This window comes from Engystomops pustulosus, chromosome 2, assembly GCF_040894005.1.
Source record: "Engystomops pustulosus chromosome 2, aEngPut4.maternal, whole genome shotgun sequence".
NCBI classification, from domain to species: Eukaryota; Metazoa; Chordata; class Amphibia; order Anura; family Leptodactylidae; genus Engystomops; species Engystomops pustulosus.
The window spans coordinates 8,843,121-8,862,204 of NC_092412.1; the positions used below are offsets into that span (position 1 = coordinate 8,843,121).

Sequence of the window (19,084 nt, forward strand, 5' to 3'; positions counted from 1 at the left end):
ATCATCCGACGGCCCGCCCCCGATTTCTGTCGCATGAAAGCAGCGCAGCTGCGCCACAATCCCACCGAGTGTGACACAATCCCCAGTTAAATACCTGTCACAGCTGTGCAAATCCTGAAAATTTTGAAAATCTGACAAAAGCGCGATTCGTGGATACCTTAGTAAATAAGCCCCAATGTATTTAGTATTGCAATTTATGAAAGAATGTATGTCGTACTTCCTGTCATTATGTATCGGTGAGAAAACTTTATTGTTCCTCATAAATCTAGGATTGTTACACCAATTCTCCCGGCATTTGTATGACACTCAACCAAGTCTCTTTCTCATTATTATCCGGCGCTTTATACAGAGAGGGGGGATAACATGTCGCCAATCCTACGCGCTCGTCGTGGTACGATTGCCAATCCTTGATATCTTTTCAATTTTTTTCATCCGCTGTTAATATTGGCAAATATTTTATAACAATAGTAGTAACCAGATGGTAGTGACTACTCTTTTACAAGTATTGGTAGAGATCTTACAGCTATTAAGTAACTGATGCTATATTTTTGCTCTCTGTATGATCAGCAAAGTATAACCCCCCCCCCCCACACTACTACTTAACCCCTTACGGACGCAGGGTATTTTCGCTCATTTCTGTATTGCAGTATATGGAGTTTTTGCATAGGATTCAGTCCAATGAGCCACTGGCTCATTGTAACGAATATGCAGAAACCATGCAGCCTCGGGTCTGACGAAGACCATGTCAACCGACCGCCGCACCCCAATGACGTTCGGGGGAGAGACGATCTGAAGAAAGATGTTTTAATTGCCACCGGCGGCAGACAAGAGGATAACACCCGTGATCGGTGCAAGCACCGACCGCGATTGATAGCGATGGGTCTTTGCTGCCATATGCAGCTCGTGAGCCGTCTTCATACACCCTTCATAGCTCTGGTAGGTTGAATAGATTGTGAGCCCCATGGGGACAGGGACTGGTCTGGCAAGCTCTGTGCAGCGCTGCGTCATCTGTGTGCTCTATGTAACCAAAGAATTATTAACTAGACAGAGAGATGATAGATATATAGACAAGAGACAGATGATAAAGCATCGAATGTTCATCATATCAGTCAATTTTCGGAAAAAAAAAAAAAACTATCACGAAATATAAGGCAATAAGAGAGAAAGTGTGTTCTTAGATAGTTCTGTGAGGTGCAGCAGCTCCTGTGTGCAGCAAATTCTCCCTGCAGCCTGATGGCTAAGAATCTGTAGGGGGGTAACACTTCAGGGGGCTGTATCTCTGGCTCTGTGACACATAGAACCTCACTTCTTTTTTCCTCTTTTATATGCTTCTATGCATTTGTGTTTCTAAGTGTCAGGAGTTATTAACTGTTAAACTGCCGTCGGGAATGATTTTTATATATAAAAATGGCACCTGATATTCTCACTTTACACCTGAATAAAATAAAATAAAACACCTAGAAACAAAATTCACAGGTTCATTTGAAAGAAGAGATTCTCCCCTTTCAGGGCAATTGCTGGCCCTGCTGCAGTGTACTGAAGAGATGCAACCAAATGGAAACAGCTCTGCCTACAGCTGGGAAACTGTTCCTACTGGAGTAGATTTACTGGTTGGCTTTAATCCTGCATCATGTCGTTAGGCTTCCTGAAATTCCTGCTTGATATTAAGGGGGTTGCCTTACCAGGAAAAATACTCCTCTTCTACTAACTTGTATGTCCCAGCATTCCCGGCAGCGCTCACCTCTCCGCTCAGCAGCTCAGTGATCCTGGAGGTAAGTTCTAGGATCTTCTGCTCATGTATCAGTGAATGAGGTGGAGGCTCGGTGATGGGGCTCTGGGTCCATCCTCCTGACACACGGGGGGTCACACACTCACCAGACGACTTCTTCACTACTGTGTAATCCTGTGTATGGGGAGACACTGATCACTACATAGATCCTAAGAATCCTTCACCTCTCCAGTCATTTCCCGCTGTTATTCCTAGAGATAAGAGCCGTGTCCTGGGAGACTCTCACCTCTCCGGTTATCAAGGAGATCATCTCCAGGGTGAGCTCCAGGATCCTGGCCGCCATCTGCTCTCTGTCCTTCTCCCGGATCCCTGGGGGATCATTGATGGAAAGGATCATCTTTAGGAGAAACCTCTGGGAGTCCTGTATCTATAGAACCTGAGGAAACATGACAAGAACTAAGAGCAAACTCTATATGAAGCAATTGTGTCCATGACATGTGTGATGTGACAGATGGGGATTCTCCAGACACTGGAGGGGAGGTCACTGGACTGAGGGAGGAGTGATGGCGCTGGACTGTGCTGCTCCTCACTAATAGCACATACTGGACCCCACATGGAGGGACCTGGAGCATGCTGGGAGTTGTAGCCCCTCCATATAGTAGTCCCTCCATATAGTGTGTGTGCTCCTGGAGCATGCTGGGAGTTGTAGTCCCTCCATATAGTGTGTGTGTGCTCCTGGAGCAAGCTGGGAGTCGTAGTCCCTCCATATAGTGTGTGCACTCCTGGAGCATGCTGGGAGTTGTAGTCCCTCCATATAGTGTGTGTGCTCCTGGAACATGCTGGGAGTTGTAGTCCCTCCATATAGTGTGTGCGCTCCTGGAGCATGCTGGGAGTTGTAGTCCCTCCATATAGTGTGTGTGCTCCTGGAGCATGCTGGGAGTTGTAGTCCCTCCATATAGTGTGTGCTCCTGGAGCATGCTGGGCGTTGTAGTCCCTCCATATAGTGTGTGTGCTCCTGGTGCATGTTGGGAGTTGTAGTCCCTCCATCTAAAGTGTGTGCTCCTGGAGCATGCTGGGAGTTGTAGTCCCTCCATATAGTGTGTGTGCTCCTGGAGCATGCTGGGAGTTGTAGTCCTTCCATATAGTGTGTGTGCTCCTGGAGCATGCTGGGAGTTGTAGTCCCTCCTCTGGTCACTTACCTCTTCTCTCCTCAGTGCAGGACACTCTCTACCTCACACACGTCTCCTGCTCACTATCCACTAGTCATGTGACCCGGGGAGTGTGATGTCACTGAGGGGCGGGGTCTCCCAGGAGGACAGGAAGCAGCAGGATGAGTGTATAGAGGGGAAGTGGTGGATGAAGGACCTGTGATGATGTCATAGATCATGTGATGAGTGCAGGTGACTCCTGATTGTCTGGGCAGTGTGTGATGCTGGGGACCTCCAGCTCCTCCTCAGGGGCTCCGCTCCATTGTCCTGAAGGTCCCTGCAGCCTCCTGGTTTCCTCCTATCTCTGTGACTTGTCTGGATCTCTCCCGTCTCCTCATGTGGGTTTCGGTGTGATATTTCTGCTGATTACACGACTTCCCTGGAGATTATAATGAGAGAAGAACAATCCATTCCCTACATGTGGCGGCCATTGTGTGTCCTGTGTCTATAGTCTCAGGCGGCGACTACAAATGTACATGAGACCAGTGGCGTAACTAGGAGAGACAGGGCCCCCTAGCAGGCTTCTTCATGGGGCCTCCCTTCCTACTTATTAGTATACTCACACATATAAATCCACCCATGTGCATATACACATCCAGTACCATATGCAACATACTCACATACAGTGTATACAGACACCATATACACATCACTGCATATATAAATCACAGTATATGTTATATACATGTTATGCTTGACATCTGCAGTATATTATAAATATAATGGTGCACAACATCCATTATTTGTGTCAGGTCGGATGACGGGGCCCCCTGACTCTGTGGGCCCCATAGCGGCTGCTACCGCTGTAGTTACACCCCTGCATGAGATGATTGTAGAAGACGCTGATGACAGGAACCTCTGTTATTGGTGTAATCTGCACGGGTACGGGTGCCGCTATCTGGTAGATCAGTGGCACTGGTGGACCTTGTGGTCACGTGATGTTCAGGGGTTTGTAGCAGCTTCAAGGGAATCTGCCAGGACTAAGGTCCCCTGAATAGTCCCAGAGGGTCCCCCCAACCTCTCCACCTGCCTGAGACACCCTGGACACATATTTCTATGGATTTCATGACTGATTTACCCGTCTCCCAGGGGAAAACTGTCATTTGGGTGGATAGAATAGACTTTTTAAGAAGTGTCATCTAGTGGCCCCCAGGAAACCACCCAGTGCTAAACTATTAGCGTCTTTGTTTAATAGACCAGTGATTTTCAACCTTTTTTGAGCCGCGGCACACTTTTTATACTTAGAAAATCCTGGGGCACACCAACAACAAAAATAGCACAAAATGACACTAAAACAGTCATATTATACATATAGCTAATAATATAGATTCTAAATTTATTTTACTCAGTGTGAAACCTGGGCCTGTTTCGATAAATACAAAAGGGATATCCTGGGAGGAATGGAGGAAAGACACACACGAAGCTCTTCCTCAACAGTTCTCAGGTTCTCCCTGTTTTTAGTATATGGTGCTGATTATTATGCGGCTCATATACTGCAATATAAAGGGGTACAATGAGAAGTACTATGGCCAAGAGGCCAGAGTACAAGTGCCAGCTCGTAAACTCAGCATATGAGCTGGTACTTGTAGTACTCCAGACTCATGACTATAGTATTTCTCATTTTACATTTCTCATTGTTATATGCAGTATACTGCTGGAGTACTAAAAGTACCAGCTCATATGCTGAGTATTCTGCCAACAGTTCATGTACTCAGGCAAAAGCTCATATAGTCAGCATTATTGGTGGGCATTACCTTGGCGGTGGGCAAATGCGGGAGTCTCTCCGCTCTCAGGATGATGCGCCGGCCTCGGTGACATCATTTTGTCGCGCAAGGTTCAAAGCTTGCGCATGTGTTATTGTACACGTCTCCTACATTGTAAGAAGCCGTGGCTGTGCATCGCTGCGCATTGCCAGGAAACAAAACACAGGGGGCACCATAGTTTGGGGAACTTTCTCGCGGCACACCCGACCATGTGTCACGGCACACTGGTTGAAAATCACTGTAATAGACTAATGACGTGCTGCCTCGTTCTGTGACTTGGGGTGCGACTGTACAGGTTAATTTAGCCCACTGAACCTTGCGCTCACCTTTCACTCAGGACACAAATTGAGCATAAATCACACCTGCAGCTCCAGCACCCAAGACCTGCTGCCACCACTTACTGAATTTACCCTGGGACCAATAATTATCCCTCCTGCCTCTCAAGCCACCTCGTCACAGCACTAGACATGCACTCTCAGCTCACTAGCAGCCACCTCGTCACACCACTAGACATGCACTCTCAGCTCACTAGCAGACACCTCGTCACACCACTAGACATGCACGCTCAGCCCTCTAGCTGACACCTTGTCACACCACTCAACATGCACGCTCAGCTCCCTTGCAGACACATCGTCACACCACAAGACATGCACGCTCAGCCCTCTAGCTGATACCTTGTCACACCACTTGACATGCACGCTCAGCTCTCTAGCAGTCACATTGTCACAACACGAGACATACACTCTCAGCTCTCTTGCAGACACCTTGTCACACCACTAGACATGCACACTCAGCTCTCTAGCAGACACCTTGTCGCACCACTAGACATGCACACTCAGCTCTCTAGCAGTCACACAGCTAATCAATCTTTACAAAGCTATGAGTTTGCAGAGCATATAGGGACCAAAGTAATTCCTGATTCCTTGGAGTACAGAAATATTTAAACAGTTTCATTGTTCCCCGATCCTGATGCAGGAGGGGGCAGGGAATGTGACCAAGTGTCTTGGTTCGAGCAGAAGCCTGTAGCAAGGAAAGGCGATTCTGCTTTCAAATGAAATTCAGATCCTGTACCAACAACTCAACTGCAGGAACATCCGAGGACACTGGTAGAGGAAGAGGAGGGTGTGGGTGCAGTCCATAATTGATGAAGAATAGAGCCGAGCCAACAGATGCTGAATCCAGAGAGTAATAAAAAAAACTCTGCCCATGGCAACAGAGAGGACCAGTCGTCCTGACGGGCAGAAACAAAATGATGGAGATATCAGCCAAGAGTCTGGTTAACTCTTTCCACCTGAACCATTAGACTGTGGGTGATAGGCGGAAGAAAAGTCCAATTTTACTAGAAGCTGGTCACAGAGGGATCGCCAGACAACATGAACCCCCGATCAGAAACGATGTGATGGGGAAGTCGATGGAGTGGAAGATGTGATGGAAGAATTGGCTGGCAAGACGTGCAGAAGATGGCAGACCTGGCAGAGGAACAAAATGGGACATTTTGGAAAAACGGTCAGTTACCACTCAGATGACGGTTTGGCCAGAGGAAGGCGGAAGGTCCTGCATGAAGTCCATAGCCACGTGAGTCCACGGGCAGCTGGGTATCGGCTGAAGAAGACCAGCAGGTTTCAGATGAGACGGCTTATTACATGCACAGGAAGTTCAGGAGCCCACAAAGTCATGTAAATCCTTGACCAGATCTGGCCACCAATAGAAATGGGAAATGAGGACGACAGAGCCCTGCAACCCAGAGTGCCCAGCCACACTTGAGCAATGTGCCCAAGTTAGAATCCTCTTCCGTAGAGCAGGCCGGACGTAGGTCTTGCCAGGAGGTAGCTGCCGATGGTCCACCAAGGAGCCCGTTCTTCCCCAATGACATCTTAGGCACCAGAGAGAGTGTCAGCCTTGATGTTCTTTTCAGTCGGACGGAAATGGATAAGGAAGTTGAAATGGAAAAAGAAGAGTGACCAGTGAGCTTGTCGTGTGTTGAGTCGCTGAGCGGTCTGGAGGTTCTTGTGATCTGTGTATATGTAGACTGAAAAATTAGCTCCCTCTAAGGCGAGTTTTATTGCCAATAGTTCCCGATCCCCTATAGAGTAATTCCTCTCTGTGGAGGAGAAAGTCTTTGAGAAAAACCCGTAAGGGAGAGTTTGGCCATTTCTAGGTGAGCACTGGCCCTTCTCTGTATCAGGCCATGTGAGAACTGGGTCTGAGGCAAAGGTAGACTTTAATTTAGAGAAGGCCTCTTTAGCTGCCGGAGGCCACTCTTGGTGGGTGCCACAATGGGGGATATAAGAGAGGAGAAGTGTGGACTAACTTCCGGTAGTAATTTGCAAAGCCCAGGAATCGTTATATTGCATGGAGTCTTACTGGGCGTGGCCATTGAAGAACTGCAGACAATTTGGCTGGATCCATCTGTAGGTGCCTGTCAGAGATAATATAGCCGAGGAAGGGAAGACTCTTCTGATTGAACTGGCACTTCTCAAGTTTGGCATAGAGATGATTGGCTCTTAAACAACTGAGGACTTGCTGTACGTGGGACCAATGGGATTCAAGGTCCGTAGAGAACACCAGGATATCGTCAAGATAGACCACGACAAAGGTATATAGCAAGTTTCTGAAGATGTCGTTGACAAATAATTGAAAGACTGCTGGTGCGTTACAGAGTCCTAACGCCATAATCAGGTACTCGAAGAATACATTGTGAGTACTAAAGGCGGTGTTCCACTCGTCACCTTTGTGGATGAGGTTTAGGCCCCACGAGGTCCCGTCTGGAGAAGACCTTGACTCCACGTAGACGGTCGAACAGTTCAGTGATCAATGGCAGTGGATAGCGGTTCTTAACGGTAACCTAGTTAAAATCGCGATAGTCTATGCATGGACGGAGTGACCCATAAGCCTGCACCGGCCGGAGATTTACGTATGAACCCCCTCTGCAGGTTCTCTTAGATGCAAGTCAACAATGCTGCAGTTTCGGGCACCGGCAGTGGGTACACCCGACCCACGTGGAGGAGACGTGCCTGGCTGGGAGACCCTCCAGAGGCTTGAAGACCACAGAAGAGACCAAGACAGGTACAGGATGAAGAACCACCATATAGCGAGACTGGCAATCTGGTCCCCAACAAAGAATAACCCCCGTCTTCTGGAAGACCCAACAGGAGCAAAGACGTGGACCGAGGTAGCACGTCGAAAGACAGTCTCTCTTTCCTGCAGTCTCAGACTTGCAGGAACAAAGGCTCAGTGCGGTACCGGACCGGAGAGAATTTGGCCGCTGACAGAGGAGATGACCACGTGCTTCTCGAAGCAAAGCATAGGAAAATAATGCTGGGAGACAAAGTTGCCTGCAGAACCAGAATCCAAGAAAGCAGAAACCTGGAACTGGTTATCTGTGTCAGAGCTGAGCAAAACTGGAATGTTCAGACGTGGAAAAGCTTTGTTCTCACCTAGAGGCGATTCTCCCAAGAACCCTAGGGAAGCTGAGGACGGACAGGGCGAGCCCCATGAAAGTGTTCCGGGCTGGCACAATAAAGACAGAGGTTCTGCTGTCTTCGTCTGGAATGTTCCTGGATGGTCAAGGACAAGGGACACATACTAAATACATATAGAGACCAGAGGTGGACACCACCACCTGACATGTGCTTTGCCTCACTTTGTATCCCCAGCTTTACAAAAACTATATAGCAGGTTGGAGGGAGGGTACAGCTATAAAAAGCTTATGCTTACCTCCTCTGGCACTCTTGCTTGTCACTGCCTTGTCTGCTCCCATCCAACTGATTCACATTGTAGATGATGCTGTACCGGGCGGGCGTATAAGCCCCGCTATACATTTTTAAAGCATAGACAGACCCTGAAATGTAAATGAGGCAGACGTGCTTTGGGAGATGTGACCAGAGACCCTCCTTGTGTTTTACAGAATGTTTTATGAATCTTTTTTTACTGCTTTAGGTTTATAAAATGTATGTGTAATGATGGCTCGGGGATACAGGGGCAACAAACCAGACAGTGAGCCCTAAGTCTGAGCCCCCCAATGCTGTCACCTGCCTACTTGCCTCCGGTATCCTATTGATACGGGACAACCACGAAGACGATCCCTTCCTAGGCCACAGTGCAGACAAAGAACACGACAAACAAACAATACACACAGGTAGCGAAGTCAGGTAAACCGGGTCACAACGGAGAGAGCAATATATAAGCAGAATCAGAAAGCGAGAGCCGAGGTAAGTAACGAAAGCCAAAGTCAGAATGCCAGAGAAGTCAATATAAGAACAAAACGCTGAAAGGACTGGGGAGCTGAAAATACGAGTATTACCAGCGCTGGGGAACCTGTGCTGGGAAGTAATATAGGAGACTGGGGAACCTCCCCTCAAGGTGACTGGAGGAGAGATCTGTCATTCACAGCAGGCTAACTGTTGCTAGACTGCAGGGAAGCGGGTGTGGTGCAACAATCAACCCTGCAGCAATCTCAGTCCCAGTTCACACACAGGAACACTGAACAACCTCAACGCCTTCTAAGCCGCATACCGCGGACAGAAGACGATACAGGCAAAGACGTAACAGTACCCCCCCTTTTATGAGGGGCCACTGGACCCTCACTATTCCCACCTGGTTTAGAAGGATTTTGGCGGTGGTATATGTTGAGGAGACGTGGAGCATGGAGATCTTTACTAGAGACCCAGGTACGATGTTCCGGGCCATAACCCTTCCAATGGACCAGATATTGGACAGAGTTTTGTACCCTGCGGGAATCCAAAATCTTTTCTACCTCAAACTCTAGTTCACCTTGGACCACCACAGGAGCTGGTGGTTTAGTCACGGGTAACATGGGAGGGATATATTTTTTCAGAAGAGATTTGTGAAAAACATTATGAATGCGAAGAGAGCTAGGTAATTGTAACCTAAAAGAGACGGGATTAATAATTTCGTTAATCGTGTATGGCCCAATAAATCGAGGAGCAAATTTCCCAGATGGCACTCTGAGACGCAAATTTCTTGTAGATAGCCACACTCGTTCCCCCACATTATATTCAGGAACGGGAGATCGTTTTTTATTAGCCTGACGCCGTTGGGTATCTTGGGCTTTCACCAGGTTCGACAGAACCCGTGCCCAGACTGAGCTCAGCCTTTGGAACGTTGCTTTAGCGGAAGGGTTAACAGACTCAATGTCTTGGCAGGACGAAAACTTTGGGTTGAACCCGTAATTACAAAAGAACGGCGACATTTTAGATGAGGTACTAACCCTGTTGTTTAAGGCAAATTCGGCGAGCGGGAGGAAGGATCTCCATTTCTCCTGGTTATCGGAAATAAAGCATCTTAAAAACTGTTCAAGCGATTGGTTGAGTCTCTCTGTCTGCCCATTAGTCTCAGGATGGAAAGCGGAAGAAAACGAAAGAGAGATTCCCAATTGACCACAAAATTCTCTCCAGAATTTAGAGACAAACTGTACCCCCCAATCAGAGACAATATTTTCTGGTATACCATGAAGACGCAAAATATTGTTTATGAACAATGAGGCCAATAATTTAGCACTGGGTAATTTCCTGAGGGGTACTAAATGACACATTTTCGAGAATCGGTCACAAACCACCCAAATGACAGTTTTCCCTTGAGAGACAGGTAAGTCAGTTATAAAGTCCATGGAGATATGAGTCCAGGGTTTTTTAGGCAGAGGGAGAGGTTGGAGAAGTCCCTCTGGTACTCTTCTGGGCACCTTAGACCTGGCACATATATCACATGCTGCTACGAACTCCTGAACGTCACGTGACCACGAGGGCCACCAGTACAAACTTTCTAAGAGATACTTAGTGCCGGCAATACCAGGATGTCCGGCGAGCACAGAACAATGGATCTCCTCCAAGACCTGGAGCCGAAGATTATGTGGCACAAACAATTTACCCATAGGAAGATTACTAGGCGCAAGATCTTGAGAGTTCGAGATAGCGGTGGCGAGGTCATGGTCAATAGCAGATAACACAATACCGGGCGATAGAATCTTATCTGGGACAACCTCTGGGGTATTGTCGTTACCAAAGCTACGTGATAGAGCATCTGCTTTGATATTCTTAGTGCCTGGACGGTAAGTAACAACAAAATTAAAACGAGTAAAGAAGAGTGCCCAGCGAGCTTGTCTAGGGGACAGTCGTTTAGCATTGTCTAAGTATAACAGGTTCTTATGGTCAGTAATCACAGTTATGGGATGTTTAGCTCCTTCTAGGAAGTGTCTCCATTCCTCGAATGCCCATTTTATGGCCAAAAGCTCTCTGTTACCCACATCATAATTATGTTCGGCAGAGGAGAACTTCCTGGAGAAGAAAGCTACAGGTTTTAGGTTAGTGAGAGACTTTGATCCCTGAGATAACACTGCTCCCACCCCTACTTCGGATGCATCAACTTCAACTACAAAAGGGCGATTCAAATCAGGTTGAGTCAAAACTGGCGCGGTTACAAAACATCTTTTAAGCTGTGCAAATGCTTGCTCCGCCTCTAGAGTCCAATTGGTCAGATCAGCACCCTTTTTAGTGAGATCCGTCAACGGCTTAGCCACAACAGAAAAATTCTTAATAAATTTGCGGTAATAGTTGGCAAACCCTAAAAACCGCTGAAGGGCTTTAAGAGTGTTGGGATGTTCCCATTTCTCGATAGCCGTGACCTTGAGTGGATCCATACAAAAAGATTTAGGGGTGATGATATAACCCAAAAAAGTAATTTTTTGGACCCCAAACAGACATTTAGACAACTTAGCACATAAGGAATTCTTACGTAATCTAGAGAGAACATCCCTGATCTGTCGGATATGGGTTGACCAGTCAGGGGAAAAAATCAGAATATCATCCAGATAGACCACCACATATTGACCCAGGATATCACGAAAAATATCATTCACAAATTCTTGAAATACTGCTGGTGCATTACACAACCCGAAGGGCATCACACAATATTCAAAGTGTCCTTCGGGGGTATTAAAAGCAGTTTTCCACTCGTCCCCCTTTTTGATGCGAATCAGGTTGTAGGCCCCACGGAGGTCAATTTTGGAGAACCAGCGGGCACCCACCACCTGGTTAAGCAAATCAGGGATAAGAGGAAGTGGGTATTGGTTTTTGACAGTGATGTTATTCAGTTCACGGGAATCAATACAGGGTCTAAGTCCACCATCTTTTTTCCCAACAAAGAAAAAACCAGCCCCCATAGGGGAATTCGAGGATCGTATATGACCCTTTTGAAGGCTCTCTTGTATATACTCTCGCATAGCCTCTCGTTCTGGGGAAGACAAATTAAAAATCCTTCCCTTGGGATATTTAGACCCGGGAATGAGATCGATCCCACAGTCATAAGGCCTATGTGGAGGCAGGGACTCGGCAGTCTTTTTATCAAAAACATCAGAGAAATCAGAGATAAATTCAGGCAGAGTTTCTTCCTCTGACTGACATTTAGAGAGGAACAGCGTATTACAATGGGAGGAACACAGCGGATCCCATTTAACCAGTTCTCCAGTGGTCCAATTAAATACAGGATTGTGTACAGATAACCATGGAAACCCCAAAATGACATCAGCGGACAAGTTTTTTAAAACAAAAAACACTACCCGTTCGGTGTGGATAGCACCAACCTGCATGGTTATCTGTGGAGTTCTGAAACAAACTCTACCCCCCCTTAAAGGGGTAGAATCTGCCCCCACAACCATGACAGGAGGATTCTGGTTAACCAACTCTAGCCCTAGGGCTGAAACAAAAGCAGAGTCAATAAAATTAGCAACGGATCCAGAATCAACCATAGCTTGTCCAGATATAGACTTATCTTTAGCAAACAGAGACACTGGCAACAAAATTTTAGATACAGAGTCGGAAGATACCTGTGCGCCTGAGTGACACTCCCGATTACCACTCAGGCGCTGAAGTTTTCCGCCTGTGGCCTGGGTCTGGTAGGGCAGCCTCTCAGGAAGTGTCCAGATTCACCGCAGTAAAAGCAAAGACGATTCTTCTGGCGATGCTCTTTCCGGGTTTTGGCTCTCGCCGTGCCCAACTGCATAGGTTCTTGTTCAGATATAGGAGAGACAGAGTTTTTAGGAGAAAGTAAAGGTGACCCGGAGGAGTGACTCGCACCTACTCTATCTTTTCGTCTGTCCCGTAGGCGACGATCAATGCGGACTGCTAAGGCCATGGTTTGCTCCAGTGAGTTTGGATCAGGATGACCAATCCAGGCATCCTTTACAGGTTCTGACAGGCCTTTTCTGAAGAGGGCTTTCAAGGACGGTTCACACCAGTTCAAGGTTACGCAGTGTTTGCGGAATTCCATGCAGTATTCCTCCGCAGAGCGGGTACCCTGCGAAAGAGACAGCAAACTGGACTCCGCAAGCCCAACATGATCGGGTTCTGAGTATATGGCCCCCAAGGATTGAAAAAAGCGTTCCAAAGAGGACCACTCCTCTGCGGCTGGAGGTAGTTTCAGGGCCCATGCCTGGGGATCCCCCTGGAGTAAGGAAATAACCACCCCTACCATTTGAGTTTGGGAGTATAACGGGTTAACCCGAAAATAAAGCAAACAGGATTCCCTGAAAGTCTCAAATTTCTCTCTATCACCTGAGAATCGATCCGGGAGTAACATTTTTACCTTGTTAATACTGGGGAGTGGAGGTTGTGGAGCAGCAGGAGACGTGGCAGGGGTCTCTGCTCTAAACTGAGTTAGAACATGGACCTGGTTAGCCAGATCAGCCACAATGCCTGCTAGGCCTTCCATGCGATGCACAAGATCCGGGACGGAGCTCATCCTGGCGGGTCCGGAAGACGTAGCAAACTAAGGATTTTTAATGGGCTGGTAATAATGTAATGATGGCTCGGGGATACAGGGGCAACAAACCAGACAGTGAGCCCTAAGTCTGAGCCCCCCAATGCTGTCACCTGCCTACTTGCCTCCGGTATCCTATTGATACGGGACAACCACGAAGACGATCCCTTCCTAGGCCACAGTGCAGACAAAGAACACGACAAACAAACAATACACACAGGTAGCGAAGTCAGGTAAACCGGGTCACAACGGAGAGAGCAATATATAAGCAGAATCAGAAAGCGAGAGCCGAGGTAAGTAACGAAAGCCAAAGTCAGAATGCCAGAGAAGTCAATATAAGAACAAAACGCTGAAAGGACTGGGGAGCTGAAAATACGAGTATTACCAGCGCTGGGGAACCTGTGCTGGGAAGTAATATAGGAGACTGGGGAACCTCCCCTCAAGGTGACTGGAGGAGAGATCTGTCATTCACAGCAGGCTAACTGTTGCTAGACTGCAGGGAAGCGGGTGTGGTGCAACAATCAACCCTCAGTCCCAGTTCACACACAGGAACACTGAACAACCTCAACGCCTTCTAAGCCGCATACCGCGGACAGAAGACGATACAGGCAAAGACGTAACAGTATGTATTAAGCTGCCCATTGATTGGATTGTAGTTAGCACCTGGTATCCTGTTTCCTCTGTACACTGGTATTTTGACACTGTGCCTGTATTCACACTATGTCTGATGACCTCTGATTTTGTACTGTGTTTGCCCTCAGACTCTGGAGATTTCTGTGTGTATTGTTTTTGTCTCCATGTTTCGTACTTTGGCACAGGGAGGGAATGTCTCTTAGCTGTCTCTAGGAGTTAATTGAGAAAGCTGGGAAGTGGGTTTAGTGTTAGCACCCATTGCCTTTGTCTATTGTTCTAATATTTTCCCAGAGTGTGCATTACACAGGGCTCAAACAGGGTGGGTAAAGGGAACCTGTCACTAGTTTCAAGAGCCCATTACACCTGGATGGCAAATCTGCCTTTCTACCTTCTCTAAGCATTTGCATTACAATATACACTCACCGGCCACTTTATTAGGTCCACCTGTCCAACTGCTCGTTAACACTTAATTTCTAATCAGCCAATCACATGGCGGCAACTCAGTGCATTTAGGCATGTAGACATGGTCAAGACAATCTCCTGCAGTTCAAACCGAGCATCAGTATGGGGAAGAAAGGTGATTTGTGGCCTTTGAACGTGGCATGGTTGTTGGAGCCAGAAGGGCTGGTCTGAGTATTTCAGAAACTGCTGATCTACTGGGATTTTCACGCACAACCATCTCTAGGGTTTACATAGAATGGTCCGAAAAAGAAAAAACATCCAGTGAGCGGCAGTTTTGTGGGCGGAAATGCCTTGTTGATGTCAGAGGAGAATGGGCAGACTGGTTCGAGCTGACAGAAAGGCAACAGTGACTCAAATCGCCACCCGTTACAACCAAGGTAGGCAGAAGAGCATCTCTGAATGCATAGTACGTCGAACTTTGAGGCAGATGGGCTACAGCAGCAGAAGACCACACTGGCTGCCACTCCTTTCAGCTAAGAACAGGAAACTGAGGCTACAATTTGCACAAGCTCTCGAAATTGGACAGTAGAAGATTGGAAAAAACGTTGCCTGGTCTGATGAGTCTCGATTTCTGCTGCGACATTCGGATGGTAGGGTCAGAATTTGGGGTCAACAACATGAAAGCATGGATCCATCCTGCCTTGTATCAGCGGGTCAGGCTGGTGGTGGTGGTGTCATGGTGTGGGGAATATTTTCTTGGCACTCTTTGGGCCCCTTGGTACCAATTGAGCATCGTTGCAACGCCACAGCCTACCTGAGTATTGTTGCTGACCATGTCCATCCCTTTATGAGCACAATGTACCCTGTAACATCTGATGGCTACTTTCAGCAGGATAATTCGCCATGTCATAAAGCTGGAATCATCTCAGACATGACAATGAGGTCACTGTACACAAATGGCCTCCACAGTCACCAGATCTCAATCCAATAGAGCATCTTTGGGATGTGGTGGAACGGGAGATTCGCATCATGGATGTGCAGCCGACAAATCTGCGGCAACTGTGTGATGCCATCATGTCAATATGGACCAAAATCTCTAAGGAATGCTTCCAGCACCTTGTTGAATCTATGCCACGAAGAATTGAGGCAGTTATGAAGGCAAAAGGGGGTCCAACCCGTTACTAGCATGGTGTACCTAATAAAGTGGCCGGTGAGTGTAATTGCGCGTTATAACTTACCTTGCTCCCTGACAGTATCCTCTGTGAAGTCCCAGGGGCTGGGCTTTGGATGCATTCTAAAAAACACATGTGACTTGTCTGTGCTGCAGACTGCTGTACTGCAAATGTTCGGAGAAAGCAAAAAGACATATGTGCAATGCACCTGTAATGGGCTTCTGCAACCTGACAGGTGACCTGATGACAGGTTCCCTTTAACCATAGTGGTTACCAATGAGCTATGGAAGAGTCAGAACCTCAATAATGCACTGAGATGCTGTGGTTATATACGTGCATGAAGGATTACCATCCATTGTATTATAAATGGTCATATATGTTATAACATGTTGTATATTCCCGTGCCAGAAATCACATAAAAATAAGAAAAAAACAAACAGCAATTTTTTATTTCTGGTGAAAAACAAATGTTCCGTGCAACCTGTAATGGGACCAATTTAAATTGCAAGTCGTCCTTCAATAAACTGGAGCCTGGACCCTACTGGGGCACAATTCTAGAGGCACAGGATGAGGCACAAGCTTGGTGGTTACACCTCAATTCCTGCAACTTGTACAGTCCAGAACTCCACTGATATGAGACACAAACACTCGACCATTATGACGTAAACAGTTAAAGGGATTTTCCTATGAAATAAAGTTCTCACATTTTAATCCCCTGGGAATATTTACACAATAAAGATTGTTTTTAAACCTCTTACTTCACAGTTTTACTTTGATCGGATCAAAAACAGTTATAAAACAATCTGTGATGGTTACTGTAAGATTCAGCAGGGTGAGCACAAGCTGAGCAGACACTTCATGATCCCTCTGTGCTATGAGATGCTGTGTGCTGACAATGTGCTTAGATTATCAGGGTACAGGTTTATCTACACTTTTATTTTTGATTATTAACCACATCTGAACAGTCTTACTAGAATCTGATACATTGAAAAAGAGAGATGAAACCAATCATGAGATGTATATAAGACACAATGACACATTCAGCTCTGCTACCTCACCTAATAATAGCGGCTACTTTGAAGAACCATTGAATATAAGACATATTTTCAGTTGTTTCACACATTTCTGTTCAGTATATAATTCCACATGTGTTAATTCATAGTTTTGATGCCTTCAGCGGGAATCTACAGTTTTTATAGTCATGAAAATACAGAAAACTATTCGAATGAGAAGGTGTCTCCAAACCTTCGGTCTGTACTGTATACAATTTTGACTTCCGGTTGCCATCAGTGCTACAGCCCACACCTAAGAAACCATTTGTTGCCTGATCATTACTACATTTCTACCGGCCAAGGCTATTATGTATCTGAGCACTAAGACGTCTTATCTTCTGCAGACAACAGCAGAAGTCAACCTAAGGATGGAACTCTGACAAAAGAGATATAAACTGGGTCATATTTCTTGAACTATGAAAATTAACATGGCTTCTCCCCTGTGTGAGTTCTCTGGTGTATAACAAAATTCCATTTATCACTAAAAAAATTTCCACATTCACTACATGAAAATGGTTTCTACCCAGTGTGGATTCTTTGGTGTTTTAAAAGACCCGACTTCCAAATGTAGCATTTCCCACATTCATTGCATGAGAATGGCTTCTCTCCTGTGTGAGTTCTCTGATGGCTAATAAGAGACGTTTTCTGACTATAACATTTCCCACATTCATTACATGAAAATGACTTCTCCCCCGTGTGACTTTTTTGATGTCTACACAGATCCGATTTGTTAATAAATCTTTTCCCACACTCTGTACACGAGAATGGCTTCTCCCCTGTATGAATTATCTCATGTTTAGCGAGAACTGATTTCAGAGTAAAACATTTTCCACATTGTCGACATGAAAACGGTTTCTCTTCTCCGTGAATTCTCTTATGCCTAACAAAATTAGATTTTTTGTTAAAACATTTACCACATTCAGTACATAAAAATGGCTTCTCCCCTGTGTGAGTTCTCAGATGTGTAACAAGCTCTGATTTCCGACTAAAACATTTCCCACATTCACTGCATGGAAATGGTATCTCTCCTGTGTGTGTTCTCTCATGTATAACAAGACTTGATTTCCAATTGAAACATTTTCCACATTTAGTACATGAGAATGGCTTCTCTGTTGTGTGAGTTATCTGATGTCTCACAAGAATTGATGTCTGGGTAAAACTTTTCCCACATTCACTGCATGAAAATGGCTTCTCCCCTGTGTGAATTCTCTGATGTCTAACCAGGTGTGATTTCTGGATAAAACACATTCCACATTCAGTACATGAAAATGGCCTCTCCCCTGTGTGAGTTCTCTGATGGACAAGAAGACATGATTTCAGGGTAAAATGCTTTTTACATTCTGGGCATGAATACAGCTTTTTATCACCATGATATTCATCCTCTGTGGAAGCATTAGAATGATTGTCTTCTTCTTCTCCAGGAGATGAGGGGGGATGTCCATGGGAAACTCTTGTACTTGCATCTTTAAAAAAAAATACAGGTAAAACATATACATTTGAGGTTTCTCATATCCAGTTACAATCAGACGCAATGGTGTAACTGTAGAGGTTGCAGGCCAATAAGCCAGGGGTTCCTAAGCCTCTGTAAGACATTTTGAACTCCTCTGACATTTGTTCATAGCATTACAAAAACTTCTTCCTTACTCTCTGGGTTCTGTGCACTGAGATTTATGATACAAGCCGCCAGATGTGTCCCCGCCTTCCCTTACAAAATCATAAAACTTTTCATGTCAGAGGTAGCAATTGGTGGGGGTGTGGCCTGGCTGGGCACATGAGCGGTCACAGCTAAGGAGAGCTCCTTCCCTCTATCCTGAATCAGCACCCATCTTTACTGCCAGAGAATGGCAAACATACCTGGGACCCCCCGGGTGGTGTCCTGCCAGGCACCCGACTCCAGTGCTTACAGTTTCCTCCACTTATCGGGTTCTCAGAGGCTGCAGTGCACTGCTGGCAGGAACTCGGAGGGGTGGCCACCATTTTGGCCTAGACACGTGGCGGCTGTGGGGTGGAGGGGGGGGACAGTCGGCGGCTGAATCTCTGGTGCCCCCTAATCATCCTTGTGTGACGACACTCCATTTACTGCTTCCTCCTGGGGTGGCGAGTGGCCAGCTCTCTGTTGTGGCTGGCGGATTCAGCCACGCATCTGCTGGTGAGCTGGGGGAAAACACTGCTACCATCTTGTGTCTCCCTGACAGTCTGTATTGGTAATCCCTCACAGACCCTGCCCCCTGTAACTACATTACTGCTCCACACACAGCTAACAGCTTCAGCAATTCTGGACCCTTTAACAGCAGAGCCCACTCATACCGAAATGGACGCTGTGTGACTGCTGTATGAGGATCTTGTCCAGATT

The 19,084-nt window shown here is 46.5% G+C and overlaps 1 pseudogene; it reads right to left on the bottom strand.

Annotated features, from left to right (window-relative positions):
- Positions 1–19,084, bottom strand: part of LOC140116868 (uncharacterized) — a 34,910-nt pseudogene that overhangs the window by 13,490 nt on the left and 2,336 nt on the right.